This window comes from Callithrix jacchus, chromosome 4 (assembly GCF_049354715.1).
Source record: "Callithrix jacchus isolate 240 chromosome 4, calJac240_pri, whole genome shotgun sequence".
NCBI classification, from domain to species: domain Eukaryota; kingdom Metazoa; phylum Chordata; class Mammalia; order Primates; family Cebidae; genus Callithrix; species Callithrix jacchus.
The window spans coordinates 59,727,370-59,751,531 of NC_133505.1; the positions used below are offsets into that span (position 1 = coordinate 59,727,370).

Sequence of the window (24,162 nt, forward strand, 5' to 3'; positions counted from 1 at the left end):
TGATGCCTCCTGCTTTGCTCTTTTGTTCCATGATTGCTTTGGTTATTCATGACATTTTGTGGTTCTGTATCTATTTCAGGATTGTTTTTTCTTTTTTTGTGAAAGATACCATTAAAATTTAGATCAGGATTGTATTGAATCTGTAGATTGCTTTAGATAGGATGAACACTCATGAATATCACATAAACTGTAAAATTTTTCCAATTCATGAACAGTGAATATCTTCTATTTATTTGTGATTTCAATGTCTTTCATCAATATTGTATAGATTTTAGTATACAAATCTTTCACCTCCTTGATAAAATTTATTACAAATTAGTTTAACTTTTTATGTTATTATAAGTGGAATTATTTTCTTGATTTGTTTTCTGGGTAGTTCATTGTTGAGGTATAGATATGCTTGATTCTGATTTTTTTATGTTAATGTTGCATCTTGCAACTTTATTAAATAAAATTTGTTTATAAGTTCTAGGTATTGTGTGTGTGTGTAGTCTTTAGGGTTTGTGTTATACATAAAGGATCATGCATCTGCCAATGGACTTCTTCCTTACCAATTTGGATGACTTTTACTTCTTTCCTTGTCTAACTGCTCTGGTTATGAATTTCAGTACAGTGTCAAATAGAAGTTGTGAAAGTGGGCATTCTTTTTTGTTCCTGATCTTAGAGGGAAAGTCTTCAACTTATTACCATTGAGTATGTTATTAGCTATGACCTTGTCATATATGGACTTCATTGTGTTGAGGGACGTTCCTTATATACCTAATTTGGAGATAGTTTTTATCACACAATGTTCAACTTTGTCAAATGCTTTTTCTGCACTTACTGGTAAGATCATATGGCTTTTGTCCTTTATTCTGTAAATAAGGCATATCATATTTACTAACTTCCATATGTTGAAAAATCCTTGTATTCCAGTGATAAATCCCACTTGATCATGGTGAATGGGCATTTTAATGTGCTATTAAATTCATTTTTATAGCAATTTGTTCAGGATTTCTCACCTATGTTTATCAAGGTTGTGGGTCTGTAATTTTATTTTCTTGTAGTGTAGTCTGGGTTTGGTATCAGGGTAATGCTGGCTTCACCAACAGAATGGAAAAAATTTTTGCAATCTACCCATCTGACTAAGGGCTAATATCCAGAAGCTACAAAGAACATAAACAAATTTACAAGAAAAAAACAACCCCATCAAAAAGTGGGTGAAGGATATGAACAGACACTTTCCAAAAGAAGACATTTATCCAGCCATCAAACATGAAAACTGTTCATCATCACTGGTCGTTAGAGAAATGCAAATCAAAACCACGTTGAGGTACCATCTCATGCCAGTTAGAATGGAGATCATTAAAATAGCTAGAGACAACAGATGCTGAAGAGGATGTGGAGAAACAGGAACACTTTTACACTGTTGGTGGAAGTGTAGATTAGTTTAACCATTGTGGAAGACAGTGTGGTAATTTCTCAAGGATCTAGAAATAGTCATCATTTGACCCAGCAATCCCATTATTGGGTATATACCCAAAGGATTATAAATCATTCTATTATAAGACACATGCACATGTATGTTCATTGCAGCACTGTTTACAATAGCAAAGACTTGGAACCAACCTAAATGCCCATCAATGATAGACTGGACAAGGAAAGTGTGGCACATATACACCATGGAATACTATGCGGCCACAAAAAGGATGAGTTCATGTCCTTTGTAAGGACATAGATGATGCTAGAAACCATCATTTTCAGCAAACTGACACAAGAAAAGAAAACCAAATACTGCATGTTCTCACTCATAAGTGGTTGTTGAACAATAAGAACACATGGACACAGGGAGAGGAACATCACACACCAGGGCCTGTTGGGCAGTGGGAGAGCTAGGGGAGGGATAGTAGAGGGTGGGGGTACTGGGAAGGGATAACATTAGGAGAAATACCTAGTGTAGATGAGGAGGGGATGGATGCAGTAAACCACCATGACATGTATATACCTATGTAACAATCCTGCACGATCTGCACATGTACCCCAGAACTTAAAGTATAATAAAAAAATTTTAAATAAAAATAAAAATACCTTGGTTCAAAAATAATAAGTTTCAAGGTACTCCTGCTTCTTCAATTTTGGAAAGAGTTTGAAAAAAATTGATACTATTTTTTTTTTTTTAGAAGGATTCAGCTGTAAAGCCATCAGGTCCTGGGCTTTTGTCTGATGGGAAGCTTTTTATTACTGATCCAATCTCCTTGTTATGGTCTGTCCAGCTTTTCCATTTCTTCATGATTCAGTCTTGGGTAAGTTTTACGTTTCTAAAAATGTATTAATTTCTTTTAGGTTATTCAATATGTTGGCATGTAAGCGTTCATAGTAAAGTCTTATAATCCTTTATATTTCTTTTTTTCTTTCTCTCTCTTTTTTTTTTTTTTTTTGAAATGGAGTCACTCTATTGTCCAGGCTGGAGTGCAATGAACTCACTGCAACCTCTGCCTCCTGGGTTCAAGCGATTCTCCTGCCTCAGTCCTCCAAGTAGCTGTGATTACAGACATGCACCACCATGCCCAGTTAATTTTTTTTTTTTTTTTTATTTTAAGTACAGATGAGTTTCTACTATGTTGGCCAGGCTGGTATCACACTCCTGACCTCAGGTGATCCACCTGCCTCTGCCTCCCAATGTGCAAGGATTACAGGCATGAAACACCACACTCCCTGCCTCTTTATATTTGTGTGATATCATTTGCAATGCTTCTCTTTTCAATTCTACTAATTTGAGCCTTCTCTCTTGTGTTCTGATCTTTATTATTTTCTTTCTTCTACTAACTTTGAGCTTAATTTGCTCTTCTTTTTCTAGTTCCTTGAGGTATGATGTTATGTTGTTTCTTCAAAATATTTCTTCTTTTTCTGATATAGATGTTTATCACTGTAAACTTCCCTCTCAGAATTGCTTTTTCTGTAGTACTTCATAAGTTTGGATATGCTGTTTCTCCCTTTTTTGTTTAAAAATATTTTAAAATTCCCCTTTTGATTTTTTCTTTGACTCTTTGATTATTCAGGAGCATGTTGTTTAAATTGCACATTTGTGATTTTTCTAAAATTCCTTCTTTTATTTATTGATTTGTAGTTTCATATCATTCTGGTTGAAAAATATACTTGGTATAATTTAAATCTTTTTAAGTTCGTTTACCCTTTTTATGGCCTAATATATAATCTATCTTGGAAAATTTCCATATGTGCTTAAGAAGAATGTATATTCTGCTGCTGTCAGATGGAATGTTCTGCATATGTCTGTTAACTCCATTTGGTCTAAAGTGTAGTTCAAGTCTAATATTTCCTTATGGATCTTATGTCTAAATAATCTATCCATTGTCAGTAGTGAAGTAATAAAGTCTGTTACTACTATTATATTGCACTACTATTATATTGCATCTCTCCCTTCAGATCTATTAATATTTGCTTTCTGTATTTAGGTGCTATGATCTTGGGTGCTTATATGTTTACAATTGTTATATCTTATTGATTAATTAACCCTCTTTATCATTATATAATGACTTTGTCTGAAGGAGAGTTTTTGACTTTCTACTCTGTCTGATATAAATATAACCACGCCTGTTCTCTGTTGATTTCCATTTGCATGGAATATCCTTTTGTATCTCTTCGCCATCAGTTTTTGTATGATTAAGGCTAAAGTGAGTCTTTTGTAGGCAGCATATTGCTGAGTCTTGGTTTTTTGTCCATTTATTCTATGTCTTCTAATTAGAGAAGTTACTCTATTTACATTAAATGTGATTATTTATAAGTAATTACTTCCTATTGATATTCAATCCTATTGATTGTTTACTGACTATTTTGTAGTTGCCTTGTTCCTTTATTCCAATTCTGCTGTCTTCCTGTTTGCTTTGTTGAATGTTTACAGCGGTATGCTTTGATTCTTTTCTTTTTATCTTTTGTGTATTAACTGGAGGGTTTTATGTGTGAGTGTGATTATCATGGGGCTTGTGTAAAATGCCTTATAGTTATAATATTCTAATTTAAACTAATAACAAGTCAACTTCAACTAACAAGACTATACTTTCATTCCAACACCTTTTATGCTATTGATGCCACACTTTACATTTTTTGTATTGTGCAGACAATAAAACCTTACTGTTACAGTTATTTTTAAATACTCTTGCTTATTAACTTCTATATTAGTGTTAAAAGTAATTTACACACCATCGTTCCAGTATAAAGGATTCTGAATTTGACTATATATTTACCTTTGCTAGTGAATTTTATACTTTCATGTGTTTTCATGTTGTTATTTAGCATTATTTTGTTTCAACTTGGAAAATTTATTTTAGCATTTCTTGTAGGGTGGGAAGGCAGGTCTCATGGTGATAAACTCCTTTAGCTTTTGTCTTGCAATGTCTTTCTCTCTCTTTCATGTCCAAAGCATAGCTTTTATGGGTATTATGCTCTTAGTTGGCAGCTTTTTTTCTTTCAGCACTTTGACTATTTTATCTCAATCCCTGCTGGCTTGCTTATTATTAAGAAGTCCCTGGAAGGCCTGATAAAAGAGGCTATTCTATGTGTGATTAATCTTTTATCTCTTGATAATTTCAAGATTCTCTTTTTGTCCTTGACTTTGGAAAAATTTATTATAATGTGTCTCGAAGTATTCTTTTTCAATTGATCTTTCTTGAGGTCCTTTGAGCTTCATGAAGCTAGATGTTCAGATCCTTCCCAAGATATATGCAGTGCTCAACCAGCAATTCTTTAAATATGTTTTCTGCCTCTTTGTCCCTCACTTCTCCTTCTGGGACTTTCACAATTTATATATTTGTATGTTTGATGGTGTTCCATGGGTTCCTTACTTTTTCTTTACCCGTTTTTAATCTTATTTCTGTTTCTTTGTTTCTTTATTTAGCTGATTTCAAATAACCCATCTTCAAGTTTGCTAATTCTTTTTCCTGCAGGACTGAGTCTGCTATTGAAGCTCTTTATTGAGTTTTTTCATTCTATCATTGTATTACTCAGATCCAAAATTTCTATTTGGTTTCTATGTTTTTAATTTCTTTATTAAAATTCTAACACTTTCTTGCATTATTTTCCCACCTTTATTATTTTTTTATTTTTGCATCTCAGTGAGCTTCTTTAAGATTATCATTCTAAATTCTTTATCAGGCAATTCATAGATCTCTGTTTCCTTGGGGTCAATTACTGGAGCTTCATTGGTTATTTTCATTAGTGATGTGTTTGCTTGATTCTTTGTTATCTGTGTAGTCTTATATTGATCTGTACAGTAGAAGAAACACATGCTTCTTCCAGTCTTTGTAGATTGGTTCTGGCAAGTCTTCTTTTGTTATAATAGTTCCCTGGTTGATGGGATTGCCTCTGTGATCATGGTTGAGTGGGGTTGCAGCCAGCTCACATGGCTGCTTCCAGGTCCACAGTGGGGCCCAAAAAGTTGGTGGACCTGTTATCTAGTGTTTCTTCTAGTGAGCGTGAAACCTGTCTCTCCTGGGCAGACTGGATTATTCCATTGAACTAGCACTAAGCTAAGGAGATCCAGAGAGCGAGCCTATTGTAAGGTATGTCTTTCTCAAGTTCCCTGGGAAGGCACCTACAGGATCACTCATATGGGTTCACAAATAGAAAAGTCCTGCTATAGTCTATGGCTTAGAGAGCTATTTCAAGGCTAACAGCCAAGGACCAGGTCTTAAGATCTTTCTCTGGGGTTACGAATGTGTGTGTGTTTTGTTGAGATCCTGAGAGGGCAGATCCATTTTCAGTCTGCAGTTGAGAGGGGATGTAATTGATTTATAGTGCCATTTTAAGATCCACATTTGGACTGAGGTCACTAGGTCAGCCCACAGAGGCACTGATATACATGCTTCCCTCTGGTTCCCAAAACAGGCAGAACTGCTCTTAGATTATAACTGAGAGGGGTTGGGGTCAAGATCTATGATTGTTTCAGTAATTTCTAAGGGATCAAGTTTGGCAAGCCTGTCCCAGGGACTCAGATGGGCATGTCCTGGAAGGTGCCTGACTGGGTAGAACTACTGCCTGATCATAGCCAAGATGGGCTGGAGCCAAGATTTAAGGCCCTTTCAGGAACCAATTTTGGCATGCCTGGCCCAGGACTCAGAAGTATGTATTTACCTCTGTTTCCCTGTATGAGTAGAACTGACCTTAAACCCCAGCTAAAGAGAGCTAGAGCTGAGCTAGACGGTAGTTTTAGGTGACAGCTGGGACCCATATCAGCAGACCTGTGTTCTAAAGCACTAGTGTGTGTTACTCCTTCTGGGCCCCTTGGTGGATGGTTTTGGTAGCAGAATCAAGGCCAAGCAGAGCTGAAGACATTTCTTAGGGGACTGGAACTGTTTCCAGGTTTGGAGCCAGAACTAGTGGGCAACAAGTCTACCACCTAGGTGAGGGTATTGCTCTCTCTTAGCTGCTACTGCAGAAAATTCTACTCCTTGGCATCATTGGCCTGTATTCAGGTGTCTGGTGCTCATCTTTTATTTGAGCCCATAATGAACCAATTGTGAAAGAGTATTCAGCTCTTTCTTAAGGGGATCAAGAGAGGAACCTGTAACAGAGGTACTAAAGTCTTGATTTCACAGTTCTTGTTTTTTCTTCTAAGTCAACCTTCACAGAGTGTGAAGTCACATTAACCAGATAATCACACAATGTGAAAATGTGAATCCAAACAGTTAACTGTTGTGAAGGAAAAGTATAACAAGGCATCAGAACTGGTCTGAAGCTAAACTGTAAGGGATGAATGTGAGTAAACTAGGTACATGGGAATTGAGTTAGAGAAAAAGTGGGGACAGATAAAAAAAACACCCCAGATAAAGGAAATGACATATTCACAGGCTTGAGTTGAAATAGAGCATGACAGCTCCAAATAATGAAAAGAAGGCCACTGTTACTGGAGAACAGAGAACAAAAGCAGAGGGACACCTGAAGGTGGTAGACCAGACTGCTAAGGATCTTCTAGGACCTGACTATATCATCATCTGCAGACCACCAGCATTGGTATCAACAGGGAGCTTGTCATAAATGTAGAATCTCACGCCCTAGCCTTACCACCAAGTTAGAATCTGCATTTTAGAAAGATCTTCAGCTGATTTGTATACATATTAAAATTTGAGAGACACTGATCTAAAGTTGATTAAAGATTTTAGTTTTAATACTTAGAGTAATAGTCATTGCAGAGTTTTTGCAGGTTGATGAAATAATTAAATATATATATGTATATATATATATATATGATTATCCTGGTGAAGTGTGGAAGAACAGAGTAAAGTGAGTAGACAAAGTAGAACTATAGAGATCAGGTAGGAAACTGTATAGTGAGGAAAGAGACAAAAGTAAAATTAACAAGGGTAGAGTTATTCTACATAGAAAGGGTGGAATGGAGAGATATTTAGATGGTAAAATCTCTGAACTTCCTTGGTGCTAAATTGATCTGATGGGTGAAAGAGTTGCCCAGGGTAAGTGTCAGACTTCCAGCTTTCACATTTTGATGAATGGGGATATTCTTTACCAAGTTAGAAAAGACTGGAGCAGGACCAGGTATGAGGCTGTTTTGAAAACATAATGATTTCATCTTTGAATGCAATGAGTTTGATGTGCTTTTGAGACACCCAAATGGAAATGTGAAGAATAAAGAGGGAGAAAGAGACAGAGTTATCTGGATACACACACACACACACACACACACGCACACGCACACACGTGATCAGAGATGAGTTCTGAGTTGGCAATATAAATTTGACTTTTGGGAGTATGAAAGAAATTATCCAGGGAGAGTTAGCCTGGAATGCAAGTTTTAGTTCTGGCTCACTGTGAACTGAGCAAATAAACTCCTAAATGTTTACTAATTAAAAAGAAGAAAAAGAGGAGCAATAAATGTTTTACATTGCTATAATCACAGAAAAATTAATGTATATGAAAATGCTATTAAAAATAAGAAGCATATTACATTGTGCTGATATCGATACTTTATCCAGCTACAGAATGAAGAGGTATAAAATTAAATTACTTATTACAGAGTCTCTGTTTTCTCACTTGTTAAAAAGGGAGCTAGAGGAGATTAGCTCTAAGATCTCTTGCAGCTCAGTGTGGGTTTAAGTCTGAAATATTTTCTCAATTTTGCTTAAGTATAATTCTTTCCATCAACCTTGGTTCTATGGTATATGGATCAGGTTTCATGATCCTCTTCCAGGATGTTCCTCATTCCAGAGATGTTCAATATCATACATTTCCCCTTCTCTAATTGCAGTACACGTTCATGAAATGAAATGACAATTCTGAATGTGTTATTTAAAAGCAAATTATCAAACCTTTATTAAGTGCTTGCTGCATGCTAAGTACTGGGAAAGGCAAAAGAAAAGGAAAGCATAAAACTTAGAGAAATAAAGCATTAGTGTGTTAAATGATGCTAGCAGAATAAAATAACAATAAATATAGAAATACAGTGATGTCCTGCAGAAAAAATAAGATTTATTGTCCTGGTACTGGGAATAGAGATTTTTTTAGCACAGTATAAATGCTAGTAGGAGGGACGTCATAAAAATGAGGCACCATGGTCAACTGGAATAGTTCATTAAACAAAAATAATATTTTAACATTATAATAAGATCTGAGGAGGACATTCTTGGTGAAGAGAGCAGTACGTGTGCAAAGGCCCAGAAATGAGGATGTATAATACATGTCTGTAGGATGTGAGAATAGAAATCTAACTAGGAAAGAAAATCCATGTAGGGAAATAGATAGAAGCCAGGCTGAAAATAAATATTGCACAGGGAATAGAGTGAGGCATTAATATTTGGGCAAGCCAGTTTGAACTGAGATATAAGGTGTTTGGAGAACAATGACAACAAAACCAAAAGTCTGAACTATAAAATTCAAACAAAAAATGCAAAAAGGCATTTAAATGCTTTAAAATGTTTGATCCAAGCTATTCTTTGTATTTACAGGATCTGCATTCACTTTTTCAATCAGATGAACATAGCAGATAATATTCATCATGTATATTAAATTAAGAATGTGAGGATATTTCTACACTCAGAATCCAGGTGACTATATAAATGGAAGAACAACATCTATAGGATCCAGATGATTTCCAATTGTTTGTATTAAGTCTTTCCCACAATCTCTAAGGAGATAGAGACATAATAGAATGGGAAGTGGAGTATTGTTCAGCTCTATTATGGTTCTGTATGTTGCTCTTATAGAGAGAAAATCCTAGAAAACGAGACAAGGATTTCCTTTTAAAGGAGAAATCTCTTGATGTGTAAGTGTATCCTGATCTCTGACACTGATCTCATATTGCTAACACACAATGTGCCATTTTCTTTTCATGATGCCAAGGAGTATAAGATAGCCTCTTTCTATTCAAATGAATACAAGTTGGCAGAAACCATTTCTGGTCAGTGTTGTATTTCTTCATATCTACCCCACCATCCTCTATCAACACCCACCTCCCCAGTTATACAAGTCTATGACTTTAAAGGAACCTACACTGAAGTTATCCCTTATTCACCTTTCCCAAAGCAAACTCTACTTGAAAAAGCAGAGTAACTGTTCTTCAAAAACAAAAGCAAAAATAATTGCATATGACTATATGAATATTTGTTTTCAATGATTTATAATGCTTGCAGCCTAGAAAATTGTTAGTGCTTAGACTAAAATTCTCCTAAGGAATTTTACTCCTGACTTTTTCTTCACAGTTACATATAACCTTCTTTCCTCCAGCATGTGAGTAAAGCCACTGTTTTAGTATCCATTTTACAATTCATACTGGCAATCCTAATGACCTTTTCAATTAGACATATAGGTATCAATAAACTAACTCTACAACATGGTTCAGGAAGCAAGAGAAAACACCAAAGAGCATCATTTTCCTGCAGAGATTTGCTGTCCAGTTGGAGAGGCAAGACATTGATGCCCAGACTGTTAATTGTCAGTACGGTTATGTCTACCTGATAGCTGCGTAGGCCAGAGAAAGGAATGTAAGCCACATAGTCTGTAGAAGATGAATGGCAGGCTGGACTGGGTGTGGAAGGCTTAATGGAAGAGCAATACCTTGAAGAGTACAGTGTAGAATCTGAATAGACCAAGAAGGCAAAGATAGTGATCAAGGTGAGAGTCAGGGAATGGCAATATAATGATGGCTAATAGACCAAGTAATGGTATTATGGTATTAAGTTTCCTTTATCAGAGCTTTTCCACTCACCTAAAAGAAAATCTCCTCTCCTGCTGTTTGGTTAAGGCTCACCAGACTGCTTCCTTTAAGATAAACTATCTTTCCAGTCATAGCAAGGTCCACCTAGGATGGTGATGAGAACACAATGCCTCTCTTCAGAGCAAGAACAGATAACCTAAAGAGACTGAAGTCAAAAGAGGAGGTTTTCACTTTGACTCTCCAGGATCTGCCTCCGCACACTCACCACCAGCATATACCTCCTCCAGGGACCACCAATGAGTCCTAAAGTTTCCTGGACTTTATAGTCTTTTGGGTTTTACCAGGTGTTCGATCTCTAATTTATATGTAACTGTATCAATTAAAAAAAAGGAGAAAACACAAATCAAAACCAAAATTATTAGTTCTTTTAAAAATCTTGTTGTTTGGCTTAATGCCAAAAAAACACTTTTCTCCTGCTATGCTATTGCTTATTTTCCCTTTCTCTTTTTTACAATAAGTGCCTATTGTAAATTAAAAAGCACATGCAAGCATACACATGCACACACACACACACACGCACACACACACACACACACACACACATACCAAAATTTGGATTCTGCCCTTTCTAATTACAAATCACCACCTGTGGTAAAATTATTGAAAAACAGATGAGCTTTTCATTCCAGCAATAGCCTTAAAACAAGCAGCAGTTCCAACTGCCAGTGTGATGTATAGACACCACAGAGGGCAGATGAGGGATTAATTAGGTCTGTCCTTGCACACTGCCAGGGGAGCACTTCTGTAGAGGTGATTGAAAACTAGAAAGAGTGGCATTAGTCTTCATTGTTGGTTAAAGGCAACAAAAATAAAGATGCAATTGAGTTGACAAAGCTTCAAGGTATGTGGCTGAGTCATTTGAAGGTGTCAAAACGATCAAACCATAATTAATTAGCTAAAGTGCTATATTTAATCCTTTAACTTTAATGAAGAATTCTGCATCCAAGAACAAATAGCAAAAGAGGTACCATCAGTTTCTGATATTTGTTAGATTTGGAGGGAGGGGTAGTTGTTAGGGGAGAACTAAACTTTTTTTTTCCCCCCTGGGCTGTAATGATCAACACCCCCTGCTTTTAATCTTACTGCCATTTCTCTTTTTCTTATAGAATAGTGGTGCTGTTCTCTGAATTTCTATGAGGGGAGTAATTTTAAGCATACAATTCTCCCTGTCAGTATGTGAAGTCTTTTTAAGGAGGCATGGAAGACTGACTCTGGGTTCTTTGGCTTTTGACTGCTTACAGATTCCTTATAGGTTTTCTACCAAGTATTGAGTCTATTTCAGAGCTGCAGGATTATAGCTTTGGGCCATAAAATAATAAACAATTCATAATTATGATCAGGAAATCTTGGTTGAATGCCTACTATGTGTAGAGTACTTCTCTATCTCTGAAATCCTTTACACATAGACCTACAATGATTTTATTGTATTTTTTCTGTTTTCTGTAAAGTTTTTGCCCACATTATTATTTTATAAATTGATTTTTTAAGCCTCAGGGAGTAGCAAACAGGTGAGAATTGTTCTCTTCCTATGGGGCCTACCTCAGGCACTTAATAGTTCCTAGATGAGGCTCATGATTCAATTAGTTCTAAAAGAAGGCAGAACTGAAATGTATTAATATTTAGCATACACATTGGCTATAAATTAGCAAATTTCCTTTCTGCAGTTATATAGAATATGTGTTTCTTTGCTATAATTTAGTATTGGTTCCCTTTTATTTAAATTTATAAAAGTTTTTTCCCCCCCATACATTGTTACTCATGGATACTTGGGAAAAGCACCACCTGTTATTAAAAAAAAAAAAAACGGAATGAGGGACAAGGTAATCAGTATTCAAAAAGCTACTCTTTTAGCTTTTCAATCTGCAAAATTATTAAAACATGAGAAAAATATGGGATCCCCTCAAGTGTCATATAATATACACTTCATGTGAAAATAGTTTCTCCTCTCTTTTAAGGATTTATACTAAAATCTCTATTTTAGTAACTTTTTATATACAAACCACTATTGAAAAGAATTAAACCACATTGATAATTATGCCTGGGACAAGTATTATTATAGCTCAAATATATTAATTGGTTATTTTAATTCAGTAGTTTAGCTATTTATTCTCTATAAAGATCTTCTTGTCTAGCATAAAGTAGTATAATCAGAAATAACTAACTTATTTTCTCCCTGTCTTAACAAGCAAAATATGGAAGTTAAGCATTTTTTATCTGAAAGTTGATAGTTTTCCCTTGGAGAAGAAATATTGTCCAAGAAATGTAGGATCTGCCTTCACTACAAAAGGAAGAAATATTTCAAATTAAGAATGCTTGCAAAGAGAAATTGCTGGGAATGGAAATAAAGACAATCTTCCCATTCATTCTGCATTCTAGTCTTGTTCCAATTCCCAAGATATTTTAAGCATGTGACCTGTCACAAAATTGACTATGTATTTGTTTCTTTAATACTTGCACTTGGACTATTCATGTAATTTTATCTATCTTTAATATTAAGCTCCTTAGACACTGGGAGGAGATACATTAAAAAATGCCAATTGGAAAGTGTCACAAAGCAAGCAAAAGGTATAACTAAGATGTGAATGTGATCAGTGTTTTGTGATCATTCCACAGGCTATGCACTTTCTTCAGTGTTTTCCTTTCCTCATGTGACAAAAATAAAAGCCCAGGGCCACAGTCACCTCAAGCATTTAATGGTGACAATGGTGGTGAAGGCTCCTTAAATGCAAAGTATAATTATCACAAACTTTAACAAAGCTAACAGGCAATAGTGGATGAACCTTCACCCAACTTGCCTTTATTTCACATCTATGATCTGCCAAAATAATGTGCTAGACACGGAGCTGCTATTTAAACAAATAATCATTATATTTCCATTATTAATCATCTTACTTAGTAAGTAAACAAGATATCTGTTGAAAGAAAGTTTTGGATTAAACATCTTGCCTTGTTTAAATCCCAAAATACAACTTTGTTTTGTAATTGTTGTCAAAACTATTGTTAGAGGTGAAATGCAGTTCGTGAACTTTTGTGGTGTTTGCAATATATGTTTGCTGCTCTTTTATTTTTGAAGGAGATGAGTTTGGCTATGACGGTAACCAGTACCTGGCTAAAAGTACTGAGGTTATTTTCTCTGCAAAGGCAGAGCTCCAACCATCCTTAAAGGATGACTTTGTGGGCTCAACATGGCTGTCTTTGCTTCAGAAAAAAGGAGCTCATGCTATTCCTTATTAGTGAGCCACAAAGTGGACATACTACCACTGGTGGTGTTTGAAGTATGGGAGAGGTTGGAAAAACGGGTATTTCTAGATGTTTTATAGGGAGCAAGGAAACAGTATTGGAGAGGAAGAGCTGACCAGTTAGCTGTAAATCAGAGAAATGCTTATGTAAGGAGAGACTTACCCTGAGAACCAGCAGATTGCTCTTCAGTTAATGTTAAAATAATGAATACTCTTATTTACTTGCAAGAAGTAAGTTACTAGCAAGTGGGGAGGAGGGATGGAAGCTTAGAATGACCTTGCAACAAATGGGTAGAAAACATTTGAATCTAGCCCATCTTTCTCATCTTCATCCTAATTTCGCTCACTTTTCCCAGACTGTAAGCACAGGCAAAGTGGGGGAATCTAAAAGTGTACATTCCCAAATACATTATTCCTTAGTCTCTTCTGAGTTCAGTTCTTAGGAAAATTTGAGATAGTAAGGACAACTGTAAATGTACTATTCCAGTGCATAGCACACAAGCCAAAAAAAGGAATTTCAGTAGCATCTTTTCGAAGCTGACATGTAACAGCACACACCTCTGAGGGCTTGGGCAAACTGCCAAAGTATCCCACAAAGTTACCTGGCAATCAAGGCTCTTTACAAGACAACGGTTACATTTATATCCTTACCTATGGTTCAGGACAGTGCCGGCATTTGAGAAGTGCCAAGTGTCAGGCGGCTCTTGAGGCCAGTTCGACCAGTTTCACACTCTTGTGCACATCATGTGGCTAGGCCACTTGTCATCGTTTTTTTTTTTTTACCCCCTGAGTTTTGGAGGTTGTTATGCAAGAATTTTCTTTGCATATTCATAGTACTTTTCTGTTATTATCTTGACATACTCACTCATAATACAGTTTAAGTGCCAGTGAATCTTAGGAGAACACTGAATTTATTTATTGTCCCAGAGTACTGTAAGGTACACAGCCTTGGTTGTGAGGCAGACATCCATTACTTTTCTGCTTTCCTTCTCAACAGCTATAGCCCTGTTATGCTACATCTCTGAAGTTACTAGTTCCCATTGCAGTGGTTCTCCTTTGTGGCTGGATTTCTGCTATGCCCATTGTTTTCTGGATTTTTTTTTAACTGCTATATGATCCTTTAAAAAAAGATCAGCAACTGGACTGTATGTCATTGTGTGTTCCATCTGGAAGACATCTAAGATCAATAGACAAAAAAACTCAAAAACTGTCAAATAAAAACCACACCAATCCTCCAGTTCCTGTTTCCAAATCCCACGATACTGCTAATGGCCAATAGATATATCTATAGCTCTACACAGGATTTGAAGAGACCAGGCTGCAGGTAACTTGAAAGTGGAGTAAAGAACACAAACTTCAGCCCCTTTATTCTCTGGGAAAATGACAATTATGTATCTTCCATGGCTGTTATTTTCCCAGATGATTTGGGGAGGGGATTGGAGCCTCTAGATCATCAGTTTTTAACTGGGGCAATTTTGCCATTCCATGGGACATTCACCAAGGTCCAGTGCCATTTTGGTTGTCGCAATGGGGGTGTGATAGCATCTGGTGTATAGAGCCTATCGATGCTGCTAAACATCTGGTAATGCACAGAACAGCTCCCCAAGCAAATATTATTCATCCCAAAATCTCAACAATGCCAAGGTTAAGAAACTCCACTCTATAAATATAGGTATGAAAATAATTTGACTAGTCACTAAAAGTTTCATGTATCTTTCATGAGATTTTCTCTTTTATCCAGGAATTGTCAATTGGTGAGCCAATTTAGGTTAGCAGTTAGCAGTTTAGGTTAATATAGTGGCAGAAAAGGTGAAAAGATAGAGCTAAACAAACTGATCCCAGAAATGAACTGAACATGAATTATAAAGCCATCTCCAATCACCCAAAGTTTCCCCCACATCCCCCAGTAATCTCTCATTGAAAAAGAAAAAAATGTCCAGTTTTGGAAATACATGTAATCTCTTTCTTTGTTTTAACTAAAGGTCTGCTCAAGCATGTTCTCATAGTCAAAGTACTTTGTTTTGCAATGTCCGTTTGCAGACCTTCAAATTAAATAGGATGTACATCCTCATTTTATTCAGAAGAAGTATGGTTGTGATAATAAATAGCTCACACTGATTAAATGAATCTGAAAAAAAAGGTAAGCCCACATTTCAGAATATCTTGAGTGAGTGAATAAGCAATAAGCAATCTTACTATGATTCTTGGGTGATAGAGGTGAAAGGTAATTGCTTAAAATTATCTACAATTTATTGTATGTTTACTATGTTCCAGGCACTGTACTAGGTTCTTTATTTATCTTCTTTAATCTATACTAACTTTGAGGTAGATATAATTTCCTCCTATTATGGGTGAGGAACCTGGAGTTCAGGAAGGGGAAGTCCCCTGCAGAAAGACACACAGCTGGGAGGAGCCGAGTCAAAACTTCCAATCTGGTCCTGATTACCCTCAAGCCTGTATACACAGGCTTGAGGGTATACACAGGCATGGAGAGTAGTAATGCTTGTTCAATCAGGGAAGTGAAAAGCTATTTGAATACTAGAAATCAGAGCTCTTAGTCTGAGAATGACAGGTTTATGGAGACTTAGAGATTGTTTTTTCCTAAACCCTTTATATTACTGATGAGGAAATAAGGTCCAGAGATGAGGTATAAGGGGTATTATTCTCCACCCCCAGATCCTGTGTCTTTCTATTTGTACCACTGATTATTGCACCATTTATTAGTGCCTGGAAGTATGTAAACAAGTCAATGCCAGAAAGTGTTTCTCCCTGTCCACCACTGGAGCAGGAAAAATCAGCCAGCTTCTTTTGCTGATATTCCTGATTTGCATTTCAGGGAAGTGGAGCCTTTTCTTTGGAATTCCCTTGCTCTCTGTTGAGACAAAGCCCTGGTTTATTTACCTTTAGGCTACAGTACAAAGCAGTCAGTTTAGTATTAGGAGCACACACTTTGCAGACTTAAAAAAAAATTCCTTCTTTTCAACTTGGCTGGTTAAAACTCACTAAGTGCTAAATCATAATACCAACGGGTTAGGATTAATTGTGATGTTTATTTTGGTATATTTGCCTCAGGATCTGATGTATGTTTTCACAAATCTAACAAATAATTTTACCTAGAATACCAGACACTGTTCAGCCCCCATTAGCCACAGTTGGATTTGAACCAGTGACCTCAAGGTGAGAGGCCGCACATCACATTACTGATGCCCCAGGCCACAGGGTTCACTTGCTGGCTGTTTCTTTAATGTAATCACCAAAAGCAAGATCAGGAGTGGGAATTCTCCCCATTATGTGGATCCTAAGGTCTTAGAAATTCAGCAGTTGAGAGCTCTTCTTTTTGCCTTAGAGTTTGGACCTATTAACGAACAACATTGCTGGAGAAACTGCAGAGGGATAAAAGATGGTGTGTTTTCAGCACTGTTCTCCTAGAGAAGAAGCAGGATATCAGGTTATAACCATCTGATTTCCTGTCAGCCTGGTTGATGGCTCAAGTCACCAATGCCCATGTTAAAGGAAATATTCGAGAGCATTAATGATTTGCTGGTACCAAGAGATGTGATGAACAGTTTAAAAATACTGCCCCTCAATGGGAGAAAACGTATTTCTATTAAGGGACCAGAATTGTGCTATGCTTGTTGGAATTTTTGCTTGTGCACAGGAATTTAGCTTGAGGTCTATGTCTGTCACTAAAATTGACAACTGCCTATGGCTCTGCACAATTGAAACGTAGATCTTAAATTTCACATCATTATCCAAATAAAATATATCTGCCAAGGGGGACTGGTATTACACAGTTAGAGAACTGTGATACCAGTTGTCTGATTAACATATTGAGAGAAATATAAGAATTTCTCAGCTACTTTCCAGAGGGAGGCTGGCTGGGGAGCTCCTGTTAAATGGACTAATTGATCAGACTCCCTGTGCTAAGTATAGCGATGCCCACCAACGTGTCTGGTCTGTGGAGGCAGGGTTTTTCCGTCATACATAATATATCTGACATATTACAGTGCCAGTTAGTATGCTAGGTACACAAGTACCGTTCAGCATTTCTGTTGAATGATACTGGCACCATTCAACATTTCTTTAATGGGGGGGCGCAATTCAACATTTCTTTAATTCCATCTTCTAAACTGGAAAGATGGGAAACCACTAGCCCTCGATTACCTGGTCCAGAGTGATAGCTCTTGGGCCTCAGATTTACTCAGCAGTACTCAGAAAGAAAACACAAACCCGAACTTTCTCTTTTCAAAGCCTTAAAATAAGAGCTGACACTCAGATAACTCTGACTTTGGGGTATTTATAAAAATGTCAAAAAATACTAAAAATTACATACTTGTTTCTATGAGGAAAAAAATACATATGAAATAATTTCTAGGTGACCCTAAATTATTGTGTCCCTAATTTACTGTTTTTAAAAATGAGGAGGCAGTGGATTACTCTAAAAGATACATGTGCAGTCATTAGTATGGTAGGTCACTTGTTTTCTGGCTTAGGGCTCAATTCCAAACTCTGATGGGCAGGTTAATAACTAAATTATGTAACTCAGAGATTTAGATCACATGGAGTTAGAGGATCACAGATACATTTGGATTTTCCAAGCTGAAAATAACCTTAGTAATCAATATTGTACAGCTTTTTATTTTCCCAGATGAGAAAACTGGGAGCCAGGAGTTGAAATGACTTGTCACCTAATGAGCTAATGACATTTACAATTGCTTTAAGATCTAAAGACTAGCAAATATTTGTTATAATTATTCCCATGGCATCCTAAGGATTCATTCTGCCTTAGTGTAGCATTGGGGAGGGTTTCTAGAAGTATCATCTTGTGATAATTTTCATCAGCCTATAATCTCTTCATATACTTACAGGGATATTTGTGGTTTTCATTCAAAATCATCCAATGTCATTCTTTTAATTCTAGTTAAATTCATATCCCACGCCCATCCACCTACTTTCTTATATCAATATAATCTGGTTTGAATCTTGATCTTTTACATTGTAGGGTGTTCAGACACGGCTTAAAAATGTGAGCTGCAAATTCCAATCTGGCTTTTTTAAGTTAGTGTGAGAACGGAGGTAACTCACTGCATCTCCCCTTCCCTCTCCTTCTGCTTCTTGGCAAAGAGAGAAATTTCTCATTTACTTCTCCAAGTTTTTCTGAGCAGAGGTGAACCAATACTCCTTCAATATTAACTACTAAAATTCTAAATCAAAAGATTTAAAAGAATGAAGAATGTTTTTAGATCAATTTATCCCTTCTGAGTCTCAATTCATTATATAAAAAAATGAAAATATCGAGACCATTATCTCAGATTAATTTTGAAGATTAAATCAGAAATGTAAAAAACAAAAGGACCTAGTATACTAACTGGTACCTAAGAATACTTTAATTTCCTTTTTGCCTTAGCAATCACTTTTACTTTCTCTGGATTTATATGTAATTCTTCATCAATACATTTACATGTGACGTTTTTTATACTCTATCTTGTATTGCAGTGAAGGATTAGTCCTTTAAAATTGTAACCAGTTTGCACATTTTAGGGTGATCTAGAGTTTATCTCAAATGCATTTGTTTCCTTATAGGAGCAAGCACAATGCCTTACTCTATGCATGTTCAATATAGTCTTACTTTACTTACTGATAAAGGAAAAGAGATTCAGGCTATTAGTCCTTCTAGGTAGTAATGTTACAGATGAAGAATTACCTGAATGGTTGTACTTTAGATTATATAAACTACAACACTATGGAGATGTTCCTTTGTATTAGTAGTAAAAACTGATGAGACATTTTCCTCTATGCTGTGCCCTGTCGACCATGGGTAGACAAGGTTGACAAAGTATGACCCACGGGTGTGTAGCCATCTATTTTTTTATGAATAAAGTTTTATTGAAACACAGTTACATTCATTTATATACTGTCTATGGTATCATCTGCACTACCATGACAGAGTTGAGTAGTTCATATAGAGACCATATGACCTGCAAAGCCTATAAGGTTTACTGTTTGGCCCTTTACCGATAAACTTTGCTGATTTTGGTATAAACTCCTACCCTATCCTACATGGAGTTCCTTGCCACCCAGAAGAAAAAAAAACATAACAAAACTAAAGTGAAGAAGTCCTGCTTTAGCTTTGTGTTCTCTTGCAGCCCATTCAAATGAGTTAAGATTAATGTTTATCAATTTGTCCTCTGAAAGTGGCTATAAAATAATATCAGTATATACAGACATGTGTTACAATTTATTATCCAACATTCCAGGGGTTTTTTTTACAACAATCTAGCATAGCATAATTCCTTGTAATTCAGTTTACCCTAAGTATATATTTACATCTATGTCACTTTACATCACCTGGTTTACACTTTTATGATACTGCCATGTCTATCTGCATGTGGTGAAACCAGACAGAATTGAAAGTTCTAATTGCTTTCCTTGTCAGGATTTCACAAGACAGTCTTGGATTCCAGGAGCTATGTCCTGATTCCTGCTATTCATGAGACTATATGAAAGAAGATTGTTAAATTGGGCCAATAAAACAAACTTTATACACAAGCACAGCCTTTGTTTACTCTGAAAGCTCACCAGTGTCATTTTTGTTTTTGCTATCACCTTGGGGATTGTATATCTCCCTAGAGAAATGTTGGATGAGTAGGGGCTGTAAAGAGTTAAGAGAAAACAGAAAGTGAGAAATGAGAGAGAACTCTAGTCCCTGGGGCTTTCTATTTACTTTGCTTTAAAAAAAAAAACTTCCCCTGGTCTTTACTGAGATTCATCAGTACTTTTTGAAATCATAAAGTATTTTACCATGTTCAGGACCCAAAGAATTTTATAGTACATACAACTTCCCTGTGGGTCTTAAATTTAGTCTGATCAGTATTCATCATTCCTGTGAAGAACAAACAAAAACATAGTCCCACTGGGAAGGCAGAATCTCAAGCATGAATTAGACTCCTTTTGTTCTTTTACTCTTTCCTTTCCTTGAATCCATAACCCAGCTCTGTCAAAGTCAAATAACTAGCAAGTAATATGAAACAGTAAAGCATCAGCCACATGAAACTTCCCTAGGAAAAGAAAAGTAGTGGGATTCAGAACCATGTGAAATCATTTTCAGAGACCCTTGAAAGATATTTTTTAAAGGCATATCATTAGGATAGAGAAGAAAGGCAGAGCAAGAATGAACATAAAAACAAGCAAACAGATTAAGAATTTTAGTTACAGATTTACCAATCGAATATGAATTTTGGCAACAGTGCCCTGCCACCATATACATTTTCTTTGAATGATAAGAGAGAGAGAGAGAAAGAAGAGAAACAGAGAGAGAAAGAGAGTGGGGGAGAGAGAGAGAGAGTTCTTATTGACCAATGTACAAAGACTTTGGCAACACAGTACTTTGCCCTGCCAACAAGTTAATTGAAAGATGGAAGAATGAGAGTCTAGAAAGTCTAATTCCCTTTTTGTGATTTTGTTTTATTAAGTTATTTGCTTTCACCCAGAACTGGAGACTGAGACAGCTTGCATCTTCCTCTCTGCCTTCCGACTCCTTCACCACCCATCACCAGTTGGGTGAGGAATGAAGTTGAAGAAGACTGAATTCAAGGATTTAGAGAATGCAACAATCCTACAGCTATATTAAGACCTCATTTCAGTCCATCATTTTTTATTCAAAATTCTTAGTAACGATTTGATTTTCTAAGATCTCTTGGGGGAAATTTCGTGTCCTTCCTTAATTGACTAATTTATAATGCTAATGAGCTATATGGATTCAAAAATTTAGTTTTCAGGTTTACATTCTTCCACTGCAGATGTGTATGTCTCCTTCCTCTCCTAGCTGATGGGGAACCAGAGCCCCTGTGAAAAATATCTCTAGCATTTGCAAGGGAGAAGAAAGATAGATTTTGCTAGGATCTTCATGCCCCTCACAGCACAGACTAAACATTCTAAAGTGCACTAGAAACACAGAATGCTGTAGGTTAAAAAAAAACTTTGATACTATATAATTCAACTTATTCACTTAGTTTCTGTCATAGCTTTGTTCACACACTGTAGGAAGTAAGTTAACTTCTACCAACATCAAGTACCATGGTGTGCTTGGCGTGATGGAAAGTGGAAATAGTTATAGACTCAGATGATCTGAGATCAAATCCTAATTCTGACACTTGCAGACTTGTAGGATGGTGGGCATCATTTGAATTTCCAAAACTTCAATTTCCTAATCTAAAAATGGTGATAACAATCCCTTTTGTCTCTACTGCATAAGGTTATCACTGAATGATATGAAGAAATGAATGTAAGGGACTTTGTAAACCGTATGTGAAGTACTATATGAAATCAAGGAATTATTCCACTCCATCTTATAAAATGGCTTGACATATTGAACAAGGAAGTGTGGACAATGAGGCATGGCTAAAAGTATTGCCACGATTTTCATATAAGATACCAGCTCTAAATGTAGGCAACTTTCTTCTTCAGACAGAAAATAGATTTTTTTGTGTGTGCTATTTACTTGGAGATGGGTATGTGTGTGGGGGGGGGTATCAAAAGAATTATAAAATTAAGCTCCTTAAAGCCATTTCTAATAATTCCAAACTTGATATACCAAAAATATATATGTTTTATTTTGTATCCATCAGTGAAATTATTAGATTCTTCTCAATCTTATCTTAGAAGAATTTATCTCATTCCTGACTTAATTTAAATAAGTGTAGAATGTGTATTCTGCAATGGCTTTACAGTGTATAAAATGACAGTATCTTCCACATAGATGAAGGGTTATAAATCTAGTCAGTCACCAAAAAACTCAAAACCAGCTAGAAAATTGTGCAACATAATTTGTGGTTTCATTTGTTCTGGAAATTTTATAAATTTTTAGTTAATACAGATCACAAGAACAAAGAAAACAGATACCTCATGACACCTAAACTAACAGACACGTCAACTGCAACATCTTCAAAAGAGAGAACCATTGCCACAGCCACATAATATGGGTCACCATAATATCTTGAGCCTGAGACCCCCTGTCTAATTACACTCTACTCTCCTAGTCTCCCACTTGTTTTATGACACAATTTACAAGTCTATAAATTTAGTAGAAAGAATGCCTATCTATACTGAATGTGAATACAGAGTATTCCTTTAGTGAGTTTCAGGTCAGGTGCTCACAAAATTAAAATTATATGGATTCTCCATATAATCTCCAGTCAAGTAGCAGAATGACAGTAACCTGATTAGGATATTCAGGTTTGTCCCAGCTGAGACTAATTTTGAATCTGAACCCTGATACACTATAAGTAACATTAAGCCTCTGAAATTTAAAAAAATAGTTCAAATATTTTTAAGCATGTGGAAATTTACAAGGAACTCAGATGGCTTCAAGTAATGCTTAGGTAAGGATCCTTCTTGCCCTTGAATTTCTTCATTGTATGACACTGGCTTTAAGATTTATAATCTATTATTACTATAATATACAATATATATTATAATGTACTATAATGTACAATGAGATCTAATCTCCAGCTACATCAAGCAAACACAATAATAAGCATAGGAGCTGAAACAAGGAATAGTCAGTCACAGCTATTTTTCTGGAAGAACACCTTAAAAATAAAAGAATGCCATTGTGACATAATTTTAGTTATGCAGTGTCAGGAAGCAGCAAGTACAATAATAACCTTATTGCCATATACTGAGCTCCCATGCACGCTCTTTTATAGGACTTCTCATTCATTAAGTTGCATTACTTTAGGAAGTAAGTATTTTTATTCCCATTTTAAGGATGAGGAAACAAAAAATATTGGTGAAGTCAAATAACATGTTCAAGTTTATCTAGCTTGTGATTGCTAAATTGGGGTCAAAATAAGGAATAAAGGGGTCAAATATAAAATGACACTTCAATGAGAATAAGTTTTCTTGAGAATAAAATTAAAATTGTTTCACGTCTTAATTTACATTCACTTCTTTTTTTTTTTTTTAACCATTCATTCTCTTATTCACTCAACAAATGCCCTGGGTGCCAGCTGTGTCCTTCATTTGCACTTGACTGAAAACCCTCAGAAGACAGAAAGACACAGTTTTTACTCCCAAGAACTTAGAATTTGGTGGGGAATTGAGCATATGAACTATTGGTAATAAACAGAGGAACACTGCTTATCCTCTGAAATCACAAGTCAAATTCTTCCATATGCTAAGAAAATAATAAAAATGGGGATACTATTAGGGGATATAAAGAATATTTCTGCTTACTCGGTTCATGCTGTGGCTTGACCATTAAGAGCTTAAAGGATCATGGTCCTCTGATGACTTCCTGTTACTGCCACCTCTCTGGGCCACTGAGAAACCGTGATGGAACTGAGGAAGGGAGAAAAAAAAGACAAAAAAACAGAAAAAATGGATTATGGACAGAGGCAAAATAATGATGAACAGGAGAGGGAATTTTTTTATATTTCCTGGCAAGGGTAAGCTCTGAAACCGATGTTGTAGACAGATCTTAGAGCCCAGTTTCCAGTGGGAGTAAATTATCTTCCCAGATAACTCATCCATATGATAACTCTGTATTATTACAGAGGAGTATCTTTGATTAACAAAGATCCATATTCTTAACCATACCAAAAATATTTTAGGCTAGTCAAAGGTAGACATTATGGAGGAAACAAGTCATTTTTCATGCCGTTGATATTGGACTCTCCAGTATTTCTTTATAAAACCACTTTG

At 36.0% G+C, this 24,162-nt stretch overlaps 1 long non-coding RNA gene and 1 other non-coding gene across 2 annotated transcripts in view; one reads left to right on the plus strand and one right to left on the minus strand.

The window, feature by feature from the left end:
* The window catches only part of LOC118152872 (uncharacterized), a 72,817-nt gene extending 49,012 nt beyond the window's left edge, over window positions 1-23,805 (minus strand). Inside the window, exon 1 of the long non-coding RNA XR_004741836.3 lies at window positions 23,695-23,805. This is a non-coding gene — a long non-coding RNA (uncharacterized LOC118152872). The remainder of the gene's footprint in view (window positions 1-23,694) is intronic.
* On the plus strand, window positions 23,740-23,815 carry LOC118153375 (small nucleolar RNA SNORD66). Its single transcript, XR_004742614.1, has one exon. It is a non-coding gene; the product is annotated as a small nucleolar RNA SNORD66 (small nucleolar RNA).
* The last annotated feature ends 347 nt before the right edge of the window (window positions 23,816-24,162 follow it).